The sequence below is a fragment of the Schistocerca piceifrons genome, chromosome 9 (assembly GCF_021461385.2).
Source record: "Schistocerca piceifrons isolate TAMUIC-IGC-003096 chromosome 9, iqSchPice1.1, whole genome shotgun sequence".
Taxonomy (NCBI): domain Eukaryota; kingdom Metazoa; phylum Arthropoda; class Insecta; order Orthoptera; family Acrididae; genus Schistocerca; species Schistocerca piceifrons.
This window is the reverse complement of record NC_060146.1, coordinates 9119039-9134612: the sequence shown is the minus strand read 5'-3', so window position 1 is coordinate 9134612 and position 15574 is coordinate 9119039. Positions and strand designations below refer to the sequence as shown.

Here is a 15574-nt window from a genome sequence, read left to right as displayed (position 1 = left end):
TGACTCTTCCTACTGTCTATGTTTTAACGATTCCTGTGACATTAGTTATGGATTCCGATGCCTCACTTCACGTTTACTGTATCCCTTGGACCTTCTTATTGACGATGAAGCACAGAAATTGCATCCGAAATAAATACAAAAGGCACAATGCCGACTAAAGTACAAGAAGACTGACTCTTCTTACTGTCTATGTTTTGAACCATTCCTGTGACACTAATTATTGATTCCGATGCTTCACTTCATGTTTACTGTATCCCTCGGACCTTCATATTGACGATGAAACACAGAAATTGCATGGGAATTAAATAGAAAATGCACAATGCCGACTTCAGTACAAGAAGACTGACTCTTCTTACTGACTGCTTTGAACCTTTCCTGTGACACTAGTTATAGATTCCGATGCTTCACTTCAGGATTACTGTATCCCTCTGACCTTCTTGTTGACGATGAAACACAGAAATTGCATCGGAATTAAATACAAAAAGCACAATGCCAACTTAAGTACAAGAAGACTGACTCTTCTTACTGACTATGTCTCGAACCATTCCTGTGACATTAGTTATAGATTCCGATGCTTCACTTCAGGTTTACTGTATCCTTTGGACCTTCTAATTGGCGACGAAACACAGAAATTGCATTGGAATTAAATTGAAAAGGCACAATGCCGACTTAAGTACAAGAAGACTGACTCTTCCTAATGTATATGCTTTGAACCATTCCTGTGACACTAGTTGTAGATTCCGATGCTTTACCTCAGGTCCACTGTATCCCTCTGAACTTCTTATTGGCGACGAAATACAGAAATTGCATCGGAATTAAATAGAAAAGGCACAATGCCGACTTAAGTAAAAGAAGACTGACTCGACCTACTGTCTATGTTTTGAACCATTCCTGTGACACAATTAATAGATTCCGATGCTTCACTTCAGGTTTACTGTATCCCTTGGACCTTCTTATTGACGATGAAACACAGAAATAGCATCGGAAGTATATAGAAAAGGCACAATGCTGACTTAACTACAAGAAGACTGACTTTTCTTACTGACTATGTTTTGAACCATTCCTGTGACACTAATTATAGAATCCGATGCTTCACTTCTGGTTTACTCTATCCCTAGGACTTTCTTATTGACGATGAAACACAGAAATTGCATCGGAACTAAATACAAAAGGCACAATGCCGACTTAAGTACAAGAAGACTGACTCTTCCTACTGTTTATGTTTCGAACGATTCCTGTGACATTAGTTATACATTCCGATGCTTCACTTCAGGTTTACTGTAACCCGCTGACCTTCTTTTTGACGATGAAACACAGAAATTGCATCGGAATAAAATACAAAAGGCACAATGCCGACTAAAGTACAAGAAGACTGACTCTTCTTACTGTCTATGTTTTGAACCATTCCTGTGACACCAATTATTGATTCCGATGCTTCACTTCATGTTTACTGTATCCCTCGGACCTTCTTATTGACGATGAAACACAGAAATTGCATCGGAATTAAATAGAAAACTGTGTGCCCGACCGAGACTCGAACTCGGGACGTTTGCCTTTCGCGGGCAAGTGCTCTACCAACTGAGCTACCGGAGCACGACTCACGCCCGGTACTCACAGCTTTACTTCTGCCAGTGTCTCGTTTCCTACCTTCCAAACTTTACAGAAGCTCTCCTGCGAACCTTGCAGTACTAGCACTCCTGAAAGAAAGGATATAGCGGAGACATGGCTTAGCCACAGCCTGGGGGATGTTTCCAGAATGAAATTTTCACTCTGCAGCGGAGTGTGCGCTGATATGAAACTTCCTGGCAGATTAAAACTGTGTGCCCGACCGAGACTCGAACTCGGGACCTTTGCCTTTCGCGGGCAAGTGCTCTACGAACTGAGCTACCGGAGCACGACTCACGCCCGGTACTCACAGCTTTACTTCTGCCAGTATCTCGTCTCCTACCTTCCAAACTTTACAGAAGCTCTCCTGCGAACCTTGCAGAACTAGCACTCCTGAAAGAAAGGATATAGCGGAGACATGGCTTAGCCACAGCCTGGGGGATGTTTCAAGAATGAGATTTTCACTCTGCAGCGGAGTGTGCGCTGATATGAAACTTCCTGGCAGATTAAAACTGTGTGCCCGACCGAGACTCGAACTCGGGATTTTTGCCTTTCGCGGGCAAGTGCTCTACCAACTGAGCTACCGGAGCACGACTCACGCCCGGTACTCACAGCTTTACTTCTGACAGTATCTCGTCTCCTACCTTCCAGACTTTACAGAAGCTCTCCTGCGAAACTTGCAGAACTAGCACTCCTGAAAGAAAGGATATAGCGGAGACATTGCTTAGCCACAGCCTGTGGGATGTTTCCAGAATGAGAATTTCACTCTGCAGCGGAGTGTGCGCTGATATGAAACTTCCTTTCAGATTAAAACTGTGTGCCTGACCGAGACTCGAACTCGGGACCTTTGCCTTTCGCGGGCAAGTGCTCTACCAACTGAGCTACCGGAGCACGACTCACGCCCGGTACTCACAGCTTTACTTCTGCCAGTATCTCGTCTCCTACCTTCCAAACTTTACAGAAGCTCTCCTGCGAACCTTGCAGTACTAGCACTCCTGAAAGAAAGGATATAGCGGAGACATGGCTTAGCCACAGCCTGGGGGATGTTTCCAGAATGAGATTTTCACTCTGCACCGGAGTGTGCGCTGATATGAAACTTCCTGGCAGATTAAAACTGTGTGCCCGACCGAGACTCGAACTCGGGACCTTTGCCTTTCGCGGGCAAGTGCTCTACCAACTGAGCTACCGGAGCACGACTCACGCCCGGTACTCACAGCTTTACTTCTGCCAGTATCTCGTCTCCTACCTTCCAAACTTTACAGAAGCTCTCCTGCGAACCTTGCAGTACTAGCACTCCTGAAAGAAAGGATATAGCGGAGACATGGCTTAGCCACAGCCTGGGGGATGTTTCCAGAATGAGATTTTCACTCTGCAGCGGAGTGTGCGCTGATATGAATCTTCCTGGCAGATTAAAACTGTGTGCCCGACCGAGACTCGAACTCGGGACCTTTGCCTTTCGCGGGCAAGTGCTCTACCAACTGAGCTACCGGAGCACGACTCACGCCCGATACTCACAGCTTTACTTCTGCCAGTATCTCGTCTCCTACCTTCCAAACTTTACAGAAGCTCTCCTGCGAACCTTGCAGTACTAGCACTCCTGAAAGAAAGGATATAGCGGAGACATGGCTTAGCCACAGCCAGGGGGATGTTTCCAGAATGAGATTTTCACTCTGCAGCGGAGTGTGCGCTGATATGAAACTTCCTGGCAGATTAAAACTGTGTGCCCGACCGAGACTCGAACTCGGGACCTTTGCCTTTCGCGGGCAAGTGCTCTACCAACTGAGCTACCGGAGCACGACTCACGCCCGGTACTCACAGCTTTACTTCTGCCAGTATCTCGTCTCCTACCTTCCAAACTTTACAGATGCTCTCCTGCGACCCTTGCAGTACTAGCACTCCTGAAAGAAAGGATATAGCGGAGACATGGCTTAGCCACAGCCTGGGGGATGTTTCCAGAATGAGATTTTCACTCTGCAGCGGAGTGTGCGCTGATATGAAACTTCCTGGCAGGTTAAAACTGTGTGCCCAACCGAGACTCGAACTCGGGACCTTTGCCTTTCGCGGGCAAGTGCTCTACCAACTGAGCTACTGGAGCACGACTCACGCCCGGTACTCACAGCTTTACTTCTGCCAGTATCTCGTCTCCTACCTTCCAAACTTTACAGAAGCTCTCCTGCGAACCTTGCAGTACTAGCACTCCTGAAAGAAAGGATATAGCGGAGACATGGCTTAGCCACAGCCTGGGGGATGTTTCCAGAATGAGATTTTCACTCTGCAGCGGAGTGTGCGCTGATATGAAACTTCCTGGCAGATTAAAACTGTGTGCCCGACCGAGACTCGAACTCGGGACCTTTGCCTTTCGCGGGCAAGTGCTCTACCAACTGAGCTACCGGAGCACGACTCACGCCCGGTACTCACAGCTTTACTTCTGCCAGTATCTCGTCTCCTACCTTCCAAACTTTACAGAAGCTCTCCTGCGAACCTTGCAGAACTAGCACTCCTGAAAGAAAGGATATAGCGGAGACATGGCTTAGCCACAGCCTGGGGGATGTTTCCAGAATGAGATTTTCACTCTGCAGCGGAGTGTGCGCTGATATGAAACTTCATGGCAGATTAAAACTGTGTGCCCGACCGAGACTCGAACTCGGGACCTTTGCCTTTCGCGGGCAAGTGCTCTACCAACTGAGCTACCGGAGCACGACTCACGCCCGGTACTCACAGCTTTACTTCTGCCAGTATCTCGTCTCCTACCTTCCAAACTTTACAGAAGCTCTCCTGCGAACCTTGCAGAACTAGCACTCCTGAAAGAAAGGATATAGCGGAGACATGGCTTAGCCACAGCCTGGGGGATGTTTCCAGAATGAGATTTTCACTCTGCAGCGGAGTGTGCGCTGATATGAAACTTCCTGGCAGATTAAAACTGTGTGCCCGACCGAGACTCGAACTCGGGACCTTTGCCTTTCGCGGGCAAGTGCTCTACCAACTGAGCTACCGGAGCACGACTCACGCCCGGTACTCACAGCTTTACTTCTGCCAGTATCTCGTCTCCTACCTTCCAAACTTTACAGAAGCTCTCCTGCGAACCTTGCAGTACTAGCACTCCTGAAAGAAAGGATATAGCGGAGACATGGCTTAGCCACAGCCTGGGGGATGTTTCCAGAATGAGATTTTCACTCTGCAGCGGAGTGTGCGCTGATATGAAACTTCCTGGCAGTTTAAAACTGTGTGCCCGACCGAGACTCGAACTCGGGACCTTTGCCTTTCGCGGGCAAGTGCTCTACCAACTGAGCTACCGGAGCACGACTCACGCGCGGTACTCACAGCTTTACTTCTGCCAGTATCTCGTCTCCTACCTTCCAAACTTTACAGAAGCTCTCCTGCGAACCTTGCAGTACTAGCACTCCTGAAAGAAAGGATATAGCGGAGACATGGCTTAGCCACAGCCTGGGGGATGTTTCCAGAATGAGATTTTCACTCTGCAGCGGAGTGTGCGCTGATATGAAACTTCCTGGCAGATTAAAACTGTGTGCCCGACCGAGACTCGAACTCGGGACCTTTGCCTTTCGCGGGCAAGTGCTCTACCAACTGAGCTACCGGAGCACGACTCACGCCCGGTACTCACAGCTTTACTTCTGCCAGTATCTCGTCTCCTACCTTCCAAACTTTACAGAAGCTCTCCTGCGAACCTTGCAGAACTAGCACTCCTGAAAGAAAGGATATAGCGGAGACATGGCTTAGCCACAGCCTGGGGGATGTTTCCAGAATGAGATTTTCACTCTGCAGCGGAGTGTGCGCTGATATGAAACTTCCTGGCAGATTAAAACTGTGTGCCCGACCGAGACTCGAACTCGGGACCTTTGCCTTTCGCGGGCAAGTGCTCTACCAACTGAGCCACCGGAGCACGACTCACGCCCGATACTCACAGCTTTACTTCTGCCAGTATCTCGTCTCCTACCTTCCAAACTTTACAGAAGCTCTCCTGCGAACCTTGCAGAACTAGCACTCCTGAAAGAAAGGATATAGCGGAGACATGGCTTAGCCACAGCCTGGGGGATGTTTCCAGAATGAGATTTTCACTCTGCAGCGGAGTGTGCGCTGATATGAAACTTCCTGGCAGATTAAAACTGTGTGCCCGACCGAGACTCGAACTCGGGACCTTTGCCTTTCGCGGGCAAGTGCTCTACCAACTGAGCTACCGGAGCACGACTCACGCCCGGTACTCACAGCTTTACTTCTGCCAGTATCTCGTCTCCTACCTTCCAAACTTTACAGAAGCTCTCCTGCGACCCTTGCAGTACTAGCACTCCTGAAAGAAAGGATATAGCGGAGACATGGCTTAGCCACAGCCTGGGGGATGTTTCCAGAATGAGATTTTCACTCTGCAGCGGAGTGTGCGCTGATATGAAACTTCCTGGCAGGTTAAAACTGTGTGCCCGACCGAGACTCGAACTCGGGACCTTTGCTTTTCGCGGGCAAGTGCTCTACCAACTGAGCTACTGGAGCACGACTCACGCCCGGTACTCACAGCTTTACTTCTGCCAGTATCTCGTCTCCTACCTTCCAAACTTTACAGAAGCTCTCCTGCGAACCTTGCAGTACTAGCACTCCTGAAAGAAAGGATATAGCGGAGACATGGCTTAGCCACAGCCTGGGGGATGTTTCCAGAATGAGATTTTCACTCTGCAGCGGAGTGTGCGCTGATATGAAACTTCCTGGCAGATTAAAACTGTGTGCCCGACCGAGACTCGAACTCGGGACCTTTGCCTTTCGCGGGCAAGTGCTCTACCAACTGAGCTACCGGAGCACGACTCACGCGCGGTACTCACAGCTTTACTTCTGCCAGTATCTCGTCTCCTACCTTCCAAACTTTACAGAAGCTCTCCTGCGAACCTTGCAGAACTAGCACTCCTGAAAGAAAGGATATAGCGGAGACATGGCTTAGCCACAGCCTGGGGGATGTTTCCAGAATGAGATTTTCACTCTGCAGCGGAGTGTGCGCTGATATGAAACTTCCTGGCAGATTAAAACTGTGTGCCCGACCGAGACTCGAACTCGGGACCTTTGCCTTTCGCGGGCAAGTGCTCTACCAACTGAGCTACCGGAGCACGACTCACGCCCGGTACTCACAGCTTTACTTCTGCCAGTATCTCGTCTCCTACCTTCCAAACTTTACAGAAGCTCTCCTGCGAACCTTGCAGAACTAGCACTCCTGAAAGAAAGGATATAGCGGAGACATGGCTTAGCCACAGCCGGGGGGATGTTTCCAGAATGAGATTTTCACTCTGCAGCGGAGTGTGCGCTGATATGAAACTTCCTGGCAGATTAAAACTGTGTGCCCGACCGAGACTCGAACTCGGGACCTTTGCCTTTCGCGGGCAAGTGCTCTACCAACTGAGCTACCGGAGCACGACTCACGCCCGGTACTCACAGCTTTACTTCTGCCAGTATCTCGTCTCCTACCTTCCAAACTTTACAGAAGCTCTCCTGCGAACCTTGCAGTACTAGCACTCCTGAAAGAAAGGATATAGCGGAGACATGGCTTAGCCACAGCCTGGGGGATGTTTCCAGAATGAGATTTTCACTCTGCAGCGGAGTGTGCGCTGATATGAAACTTCCTGGCAGATTAAAACTGTGTGCCCGACCGAGACTCGAACTCGGGACCTTTGCCTTTCGCGGGCAAGTGCTCTACCAACTGAGCTACCGGAGCACGACTCACGCGCGGTACTCACAGCTTTACTTCTGCCAGTATCTCGTCTCCTACCTTCCAAACTTTACAGAAGCTCTCCTGCGAACCTTGCAGTACTAGCACTCCTGAAAGAAAGGATATAGCGGAGACATGGCTTAGCCACAGCCTGGGGGATGTTTCCAGAATGAGATTTTCACTCTGCAGCGGAATGTGCGCTGATATGAAACTTCCTGGCAGATTAATACTGTGTGCCCGACCGAGACTCGAACTCGGGACCTTTGCCTTTCGCGGGCAAGTGCTCTACCAACTGAGCTACCGGAGCACGACTCACGCCCGGTACTCACAGCTTTACTTCTGCCAGTATCTCGTCTCCTACCTTCCAAACTTTACAGAAGCTCTCCTGCGAACCTTGCAGAACTAGCACTCCTGAAAGAAAGGATATAGCGGAGACATGGCTTAGCCACAGCCTGGGGGATGTTTCCAGAATGAGATTTTCACTCTGCAGCGGAATGTGCGCTGATATGAAACTTCCTGGCAGATTAAAACTGTGTGCCCGACCGAGACTCGAACTCGGGACCTTTGCCTTTCGCGGGCAAGTGCTCTACCAACTGAGCTACCGGAGCACGACTCACGCCCGGTACTCACAGCTTTACTTCTGCCAGTATCTCGTCTCCTACCTTCCAAACTTTACAGAAGCTCTCCTGCGAACCTTGCAGTACTAGCACTCCTGAAAGAAAGGATATAGCGGAGACATGGCTTAGCCACAGCCTGGGGGATGTTTCCAGTATGAGATTTTCACTCTGCAGCGGAGTGTGCGCTGATATGAAACTTCCTGGCAGATTAAAACTGTGTGCCCGACCGAGACTCGAACTCGGGACCTTTGCCTTTCGCGGGCAAGTGCTCTACCAACTGAGCTACCGGAGCACGACTCACGCCCGGTACTCACAGCTTTACTTCTGCCAGTATCTCGTCTCCTACCTTCCAAACTGTACAGAAGCTCTCCTGCGACCCTTGCAGTACTAGCACTCCTGAAAGAAAGGATATAGCGGAGACATGGCTTAGCCACAGCCTGGGGGATGTTTCCAGAATGAGATTTTCACTCTGCAGCGGAGTGTGCGCTGATATGAAACTTCCTGGCAGGTTAAAACTGTGTGCCCGACCGAGACTCGAACTCGGGACCTTTGCCTTTCGCGGGCAAGTGCTCTACCAACTGAGCTACTGGAGCACGACTCACGCCCGGTACTCACAGCTTTACTTCTGCCAGTATCTCGTCTCCTACCTTCCAAACTTTACAGAAGCTCTCCTGCGAACCTTGCAGTACTAGCACTCCTGAAAGAAAGGATATAGCGGAGACATGGCTTAGCCACAGCCTGGGGGATGTTTCCAGAATGAGATTTTCACTCTGCAGCGGAGTGTGCGCTGATATGAAACTTCCTGGCAGATTAAAACTGTGTGCCCGACCGAGACTCGAACTCGGGACCTTTGCCTTTCGCGGGCAAGTGCTCTACCAACTGAGCTACCGGAGCACGACTCACGCCCGGTACTCACAGCTTTACTTCTGCCAGTATCTCGTCTCCTACCTTCCAAACTTTACAGAAGCTCTCCTGCGAACCTTGCAGAACTAGCACTCCTGAAAGAAAGGATATAGCGGAGACATGGCTTAGCCACAGCCTGGGGGATGTTTCCAGAATGAGATTTTCACTCTGCAGCGGAGTGTGCGCTGATATGAAACTTCCTGGCAGATTAAAACTGTGTGCCCGACCGAGACTCGAACTCGGGACCTTTACCTTCCGCGGGCAAGTGCTCTACCAACTGAGCTACCGGAGCACGACTCACGCCCGGTACTCACAGCTTTACTTCTGCCAGTATCTCGTCTCCTACCTTCCAAACTTTACAGAAGCTCTCCTGCGAACCTTGCAGAACTAGCACTCCTGAAAGAAAGGATATAGCGGAGACATGGCTTAGCCACAGCCGGGGGGATGTTTCCAGAATGAGATTTTCAATTTGCAGCGGAGTGTGCGCTGATATGAAACTTCCTGGCAGGTTAAAACTGTGTGCCCGACCGAGACTCGAACTCGGGACCTTTGCCTTTCGCGGGCAAGTGCTCTACCAACTGAGCTACCGGAGCACGACTGACGCCCGGTACTCACAGCTTTACTTCTGCCAGTATCTCGTCTCCTACCTTCCAAACTTTACAGAAGCTCTCCTGCGAACCTTGCAGTACTAGCACTCCTGAAAGAAAGGATATAGCGGAGACATGGCTTAGCCACAGCCTGGGGGATGTTTCCAGAATGAGATTTTCACTCTGCAGCGGAGTGTGCGCTGATATGAAACTTCCTGGCAGATTAAAACTGTGTGCCTGACCGAGACTCGAACTCGGGACCTTTGCCTTTCGCGGGCAAGTGCTCTACCAACTGAGCTACCGGAGCACGACTCACGCCCGGTACTCACAGCTTTACTTCTGCCAGTATCTCGTCTCCTACCTTCCAAACTTTACGGAAGCTCTCCTGCGACCCTTGCAGTACTAGCACTCCTGAAAGAAAGGATATAGCGGAGACATGGCTTAGCCACAGCCTGGGGGATGTTTCCAGAATGAGATTTTCACTCTGCAGCGGAGTGTGCGCTGATATGAAACTTCCTGGCAGGTTAAAACTGTGTGCCCGACCGAGACTCGAACTCGGGACCTTTGCCTTTCGCGGGCAAGTGCTCTACCAACTGAGCCACCGGAGCACGACTCACGCCCGGTACTCACAGCTTTACTTCTGCCAGTATCTCGTCTCCTACCTTCCAAACTTTACAGAAGCTCTCCTGCGAACCTTGCAGTACTAGCACTCCTGAAAGAAAGGATATAGCGGAGACATGGCTTAGCCACAGCCTGGGGGATGTTTCCAGAATGTGATTTTCACTCTGCAGCGGAGTGTGCGCTGATATGAAACTTCCTGGCAGATTAAAACTGTGTGCCCGACCGAGACTCGAACTCGGGACCTTTGCCTTTCGCGGGCAAGTGCTCTACCAACTGAGCTACCGGAGCACGACTCACGCCCGGTACTCACAGCTTTACTTCTGCCAGTATCTCGTCTCCTACCTTCCAAACTTTACAGAAGCTCTCCTGCGAACCTTGCAGAACTAGTACTCCTGAAAGAAAGGATATAGCGGAGACATGGCTTAGCCACAGCCTGGGGGATGTTTCCAGAATGAGATTTTCACTCTGCAGCGGAGTGTGCGCTGATATGAAACTTCCTGGCAGATTAAAACTGTGTGCCCGACCGAGACTCGAACTCGGGACCTTTGCCTTTCGCAGGCAAGTGCTCTACCAACTGAGCTACCGGAGCACGACTCACGCCCGGTACTCACAGCTTTACTTCTGCCAGTATCTCGTCTCCTACCTTCCAAACTTTACAGAAGCTCTCCTGCGAACCTTGCAGAACTAGCACTCCTGAAAGAAAGGATATAGCGGAGACATGGCTTAGCCACAGCCTGGGGGATGTTTCCAGAGTGAGATTTTCACTCTGCAGCGGAATGTGCGCTGATATGAAACTTCCTGGCAGATTAAAACTGTGTGCCCGACCGAGACTCGAACTCGGGACCTTTGCCTTTCGCGGGCAAGTGCTCTACCAACTGAGCTACCGGAGCACGACTCACGCCCGGTACTCACAGCTTTACTTCTGCCAGTATCTCGTCTCCTACCTTCCAAACTTTACAGAAGCTCTCCTGCGAACCTTGCAGTACTAGCACTCCTGAAAGAAAGGATATAGCGGAGACATGGCTTAGCCACAGCCTGGGGGATGTTTCCAGAATGAGATTTTCACTCTGCAGCGGAGTGTGCGCTGATATGAAACTTCCTGGCAGATTAAAACTGTGTGCCCGACCGAGACTCGAACTCGGGACCTTTGCCTTTCGCGGGCAAGTGCTCTACCAACTGAGCTACCGGAGCACGACTCACGCCCGGTACTCACAGCTTTACTTCTGCCAGTATCTCGTCTCCTACCTTCCAAACTTTACAGAAGCTCTCCTGCGACACTTGCAGTACTAGCACTCCTGAAAGAAAGGATATAGCGGAGACATGGCTTAGCCACAGCCTGGGGGATGTTTCCAGAATGAGATTTTCACTCTGCAGCGGAGTGTGCGCTGATATGAAACTTCCTGGCAGGTTAAAACTGTGTGCCCGACCGAGACTCGAACTCGGGACCTTTGCCTTTCGCGGGCAAGTGCTCTACCAACTGAGCTACTGGAGCACGACTCACGCCCGGTACTCACAGCTTTACTTCTGCCAGTATCTCGTCTCCTACCTTCCAAACTTTACAGAAGCTCTCCTGCGAACCTTGCAGTACTAGCACTCCTGAAAGAAAGGATATAGCGGAGACATGGCTTAGCCACAGCCTGGGGGATGTTTCCAGAATGAGATTTTCACTCTGCAGCGGAGTGTGCGCTGATATGAAACTTCCTGGCAGATTAAAACTGTGTGCCCGACCGAGACTCGAACTCGGGACCATTGCCTTTCGCGGGCAAGTGCTCTACCAACTGAGCTACCGGAGCACGACTCACGCCCGGTACTCACAGCTTTACTTCTGCCAGTATCTCGTCTCCTACCTTCCAAACTTTACAGAAGCTCTCCTGCGAACCTTGCAGAACTAGCACTCCTGAAAGAAAGGATATAGCGGAGACATGGCTTAGCCACAGCCTGGGGGATGTTTCCAGAATGAGATTTTCACTCTGCAGCGGAGTGTGCGCTGATATGAAACTTCCTGGCAGATTAAAACTGTGTGCCCGACCGAGACTCGAACTCGGGACCTTTGCCTTTCGCGGGCAAGTGCTCTACCAACTGAGCTACCGGAGCACGACTCACGCCCGGTACTCACAGCTTTACTTCTGCCAGTATCTCGTCTCCTACCTTCCAAACTTTACAGAAGCTCTCCTGCGAACCTTGCAGAACTAGCACTCCTGAAAGAAAGGATATAGCGGAGACATGGCTTAGCCACAGCCGGGGGGATGTTTCCAGAATGAGATTTTCACTCTGCAGCGGAGTGTACGCTGATATGAAACTTCCTGGCAGATTAAAACTGTGTGCCCGACCGAGACTCGAACTCGGGACCTTTGCCTTTCGCGGGGAAGTGCTCTACCAACTTTTTTTTTTTTTTTTTTTTTTTTTTTTTTTTTTTTTTTTTTTTTTTTTTTTTTGGGTCTCCTTCCTCCCCTTCAACCCGTCCTTTACGCTCGCCAAGTGTTGCCTTCTCGGCCTGGCTTCTCCGCCTTTAAAAAATGAATGTAACTTGATGATGTGGAATCACGCTTCTTCTGAACGACAAACGAAGTATGCCCCTTCTGTTGCCTTTGTTTGCAACATGGCTTGGATAAAAATAAATGTAATTTCCATTGAGAAGGCAGTCACCTAATTGTTATGGAAATGTGACTGCATTTGTAAATTTCGTTCTCCGGGCGTGGAAAAACAGAAAGAAGCAAACTCATTATTGCTGATAAGTAAAATTCTCTTCTTTAGAAAGGTAATGAATTAAAGTAGGCTACTGCTGCTTGATTTTACACATAAATAACATAAATACGTCTTCCTGTGAAAGTAGGAGTGAAAGAAAGAAACTAAATAAAGGGTAGATACCAGTTTCATCACTGTGTCGTATGCTTCCCTCAAAAGAAAGTAATATATACATAGAGGCCTAACTGATTTATATTTATGATCTTCTCTGATTACTTGCTGTTAGATATCCTCCTCTTGCTACGTGATACAGTAAACCTGAAATGAAGCATCGGATTCTATAACTAGTGTCACAGGAATGGTTGAAAACATAGACAGTAGGAAGAGTCAGTCTTCTTGTACGTAAGTCGGCATTGTGTATTTTGTATTTAATTCAGATGCAATGTCTGTATTTCATCGTCAATAGGAAGGTCCAAGAGGAACAGTAAACCTGAAGTGAAGCATCGGAATCTATAACTAGTGTCACAGGAATGGTTCAAAACATAAACAGTAGGAAGAGTCGGTCTTCTTGTACTTAAGTCGGCATTGTGCCTTTTCTATATAATATTCCGATGCAATTTCTGTGTTTCGTCGTCAATAAGAAGATGCAAGGGATACAGTAAACCTGAAGTGAAGCATCGGAATCTATAACTAGTGTCACAGGAATGGTTCAAAACATAGACAGTAAGAAGAGTCAGTCTTCTTGTACTTAAGTCGGCATTGTGCCATTTGTATTTAAATCCGATGCCATTTCTGTGTTTCGTCCTCAGTAAGTAGGTCCAAGGGATACAGTAAACCTGAAGTGAAGCATCGGAATCTGTAACTAGTGTCACAGGAATGGTTCAAAACATAGACAGTAAGAAGAATCAGTCTTCTTGTACTTAAGTCGGCATTGTGCCTTTTGTATTTAATTCCGATGCAATTTCTGTGTTTCATCGTCACTAAGAAACTCAGAGGGATACAGTAGTCCTGAAGTGAAGCATCGGAATCTATAACTAGTGTCACAGGAATGGTTCAAAACATAGACAGTAGGATGAGTCAGTCATCTTGTACTTAAGTCGGCATTGTGCCTTTTCTATTTAATTTCGATGCAATTTCTGTGTTTCTTCGTCAATAAGAAGATCCAATGGGTACAGTAAACCTGAAGTGAAGCACCGGAATCTTTAAGTAGTGTCACAGGAATAGTTCAAACATAGACATTAAGATGAGTCAGTCTTCTTGTACTTAACACGGCATTGTGCCTTTTGTATTTAACTCCGATGTAATTTCTGTGGTTCATTGTCAATAAGAAGGTCCAAGGGATACAGTAATTCTGAAGTGAAACGTCGGAATCTATAACTAGTGTCACAGGAATGTTCCAAAACATAGACAGTAAGAAGAGTCTGTCTTCTTGTACTTAAGTCGGCATTGTGCCTTTTCTATATAATTCCGATGCAATTTCTGTGTTTCATCGTCAATAAGAAGGTCAGAGGGATACAGTAAACCAGAAGTGAAGCATCGGAATCTATAACTAGTGTCACAGGAATGGTTCAAAACATAGACAATAGGAAGGGTCAGTCTTCTTGTACTCAAGTCGGCATGGTGCTTTTTCTATTTAATTAAGTTGCAATTTCTGTGTTTCGTCGTCAATAAGAAGGTCCAAGGGATACAGTAAACCTGAAGTGAAAGATCGGAATCTATAACTAGTTTCACAGGAATGGTTCAAAACATAGACAGTAAGAAGAGTCGGTCCTCTTGTACTGAGGTCGGCATTGTGCTTTTTGTATCTATTTCGAATGCAATTTCTGTGTTTCATCGTCAATAAGAAGGTCAGAGAGATACAGTAAGTATGACGTGAAGGATCGGAATCTATAACTAGTGTCACAGGAATGGTTCAAATCATAGACAGTAAGATGAGTCAGTCTTTTGTACATAAGTCGGCATTGTGCCTTTTGTATTTAATTCGGATGCAATTTCTGTGTTTCATCGTCAATAAGAAGGTCCAAGGGATACAGTAAACCTGAAGTGAAGCATCGGATTCTACAACTAGTGTCACAGGAATGGTTCAAAACATAGACAGTAAGAAGAGTCAGTCTTCTTGTACTTAAGTCGGCATTGTGCCATTTATATTTAATTCCGATGCCATTTCTGTGTTTCGTCCTCAATAAGAAGGTCCAAGGGATACAGTAAACCTGAAGTGAAGCATCGGAATCTATAACTAGTGTCACAGGAATGGTTCAAAACATTGACAGTAGGAAAAATCAGTCTTCTTGTACTTAAGTAGGCATTGTGCCTTTTGTATTTAATTCCGATGCAATTTCTGCGTTTCATCGTCACTAAGAAAGTCAGAGGGATACAGTAAACCTGAAATGAAGCATCGGAATCTGTAACTAGTGTGACAGGAATGGTTCAAACATAGACAGAAGGATGAGTCAGTCTTCTTGTACTTAAGTTGGCATTGTGCCATTTATATTTAATTCCGATGCCATTTCTGTGTTTCGTCCTCAATAAGAAGGTCCAAGGGATACAGTAAACCTGAAGTGAAGCATCGGAATCTATAACTAGTGTCACAGGAATGGTTCAAAACATAGTCAGTAGGAAGAGTCAGTCTTCTTGTACTTAAGTCGGCATTGTGCCTTTTGTATTTAATTCCGATGCAATATCTGTGTTTCGTCGTCAATAAGAAGGTCCAAGGAATACGGTAAATCTGAAGTGAAGCATCGGATTCTACAACTAGTGTCACAGGAATGGTTCAAAACATAGACAGTAAGAAGAGTCAGTCTTCTTGTACTTAAGTCGGCATTGTGCCATTTATATTTAATTCCGATGCCATTTCT

At 47.9% G+C, this 15574-nt stretch overlaps 26 non-coding genes across 26 annotated transcripts; all 26 read right to left on the bottom strand.

Moving 5' to 3' along the window:
* Positions 1 to 2723: 2723 nt before the first annotated feature.
* On the bottom strand, positions 2724 to 2798 carry Trnas-cga. Its single transcript has one exon. It is a non-coding gene; the product is annotated as a tRNA-Ser (tRNA).
* A 226-nt stretch (positions 2799 to 3024) lies between these two features.
* Trnas-cga lies at positions 3025 to 3099 on the bottom strand. Its single transcript has one exon. It is a non-coding gene; the product is annotated as a tRNA-Ser (tRNA).
* Positions 3100 to 3325: 226 nt separating this feature from the next.
* Positions 3326 to 3400, bottom strand: Trnas-cga. The gene has a single exon. It is a non-coding gene; the product is annotated as a tRNA-Ser (tRNA).
* Positions 3401 to 3626: 226 nt separating this feature from the next.
* On the bottom strand, positions 3627 to 3701 carry Trnas-cga. The gene has a single exon. It is a non-coding gene; the product is annotated as a tRNA-Ser (tRNA).
* Positions 3702 to 3927: 226 nt separating this feature from the next.
* Positions 3928 to 4002, bottom strand: Trnas-cga. Its single transcript has one exon. It is a non-coding gene; the product is annotated as a tRNA-Ser (tRNA).
* Positions 4003 to 4228: 226 nt separating this feature from the next.
* On the bottom strand, positions 4229 to 4303 carry Trnas-cga. The gene has a single exon. It is a non-coding gene; the product is annotated as a tRNA-Ser (tRNA).
* A 226-nt stretch (positions 4304 to 4529) lies between these two features.
* Trnas-cga lies at positions 4530 to 4604 on the bottom strand. The gene has a single exon. It is a non-coding gene; the product is annotated as a tRNA-Ser (tRNA).
* Positions 4605 to 4830: 226 nt separating this feature from the next.
* Trnas-cga lies at positions 4831 to 4905 on the bottom strand. The gene has a single exon. It is a non-coding gene; the product is annotated as a tRNA-Ser (tRNA).
* A 226-nt stretch (positions 4906 to 5131) lies between these two features.
* Trnas-cga lies at positions 5132 to 5206 on the bottom strand. Its single transcript has one exon. It is a non-coding gene; the product is annotated as a tRNA-Ser (tRNA).
* A 226-nt stretch (positions 5207 to 5432) lies between these two features.
* On the bottom strand, positions 5433 to 5507 carry Trnas-cga. The gene has a single exon. It is a non-coding gene; the product is annotated as a tRNA-Ser (tRNA).
* A 226-nt stretch (positions 5508 to 5733) lies between these two features.
* Positions 5734 to 5808, bottom strand: Trnas-cga. Its single transcript has one exon. It is a non-coding gene; the product is annotated as a tRNA-Ser (tRNA).
* Positions 5809 to 6335: 527 nt separating this feature from the next.
* Trnas-cga lies at positions 6336 to 6410 on the bottom strand. The gene has a single exon. It is a non-coding gene; the product is annotated as a tRNA-Ser (tRNA).
* Positions 6411 to 6636: 226 nt separating this feature from the next.
* Positions 6637 to 6711, bottom strand: Trnas-cga. Its single transcript has one exon. It is a non-coding gene; the product is annotated as a tRNA-Ser (tRNA).
* Positions 6712 to 6937: 226 nt separating this feature from the next.
* Positions 6938 to 7012, bottom strand: Trnas-cga. The gene has a single exon. It is a non-coding gene; the product is annotated as a tRNA-Ser (tRNA).
* Positions 7013 to 7238: 226 nt separating this feature from the next.
* Positions 7239 to 7313, bottom strand: Trnas-cga. Its single transcript has one exon. It is a non-coding gene; the product is annotated as a tRNA-Ser (tRNA).
* Positions 7314 to 7539: 226 nt separating this feature from the next.
* Trnas-cga lies at positions 7540 to 7614 on the bottom strand. Its single transcript has one exon. It is a non-coding gene; the product is annotated as a tRNA-Ser (tRNA).
* Positions 7615 to 7840: 226 nt separating this feature from the next.
* On the bottom strand, positions 7841 to 7915 carry Trnas-cga. The gene has a single exon. It is a non-coding gene; the product is annotated as a tRNA-Ser (tRNA).
* A 226-nt stretch (positions 7916 to 8141) lies between these two features.
* On the bottom strand, positions 8142 to 8216 carry Trnas-cga. Its single transcript has one exon. It is a non-coding gene; the product is annotated as a tRNA-Ser (tRNA).
* Positions 8217 to 8743: 527 nt separating this feature from the next.
* On the bottom strand, positions 8744 to 8818 carry Trnas-cga. The gene has a single exon. It is a non-coding gene; the product is annotated as a tRNA-Ser (tRNA).
* Positions 8819 to 9345: 527 nt separating this feature from the next.
* Trnas-cga lies at positions 9346 to 9420 on the bottom strand. Its single transcript has one exon. It is a non-coding gene; the product is annotated as a tRNA-Ser (tRNA).
* Positions 9421 to 9947: 527 nt separating this feature from the next.
* Positions 9948 to 10022, bottom strand: Trnas-cga. The gene has a single exon. It is a non-coding gene; the product is annotated as a tRNA-Ser (tRNA).
* Positions 10023 to 10248: 226 nt separating this feature from the next.
* Positions 10249 to 10323, bottom strand: Trnas-cga. The gene has a single exon. It is a non-coding gene; the product is annotated as a tRNA-Ser (tRNA).
* Positions 10324 to 10850: 527 nt separating this feature from the next.
* On the bottom strand, positions 10851 to 10925 carry Trnas-cga. The gene has a single exon. It is a non-coding gene; the product is annotated as a tRNA-Ser (tRNA).
* Positions 10926 to 11151: 226 nt separating this feature from the next.
* Trnas-cga lies at positions 11152 to 11226 on the bottom strand. The gene has a single exon. It is a non-coding gene; the product is annotated as a tRNA-Ser (tRNA).
* Positions 11227 to 11753: 527 nt separating this feature from the next.
* Trnas-cga lies at positions 11754 to 11828 on the bottom strand. The gene has a single exon. It is a non-coding gene; the product is annotated as a tRNA-Ser (tRNA).
* A 226-nt stretch (positions 11829 to 12054) lies between these two features.
* Trnas-cga lies at positions 12055 to 12129 on the bottom strand. Its single transcript has one exon. It is a non-coding gene; the product is annotated as a tRNA-Ser (tRNA).
* Between the last annotated feature and the right edge of the window lie 3445 nt (positions 12130 to 15574).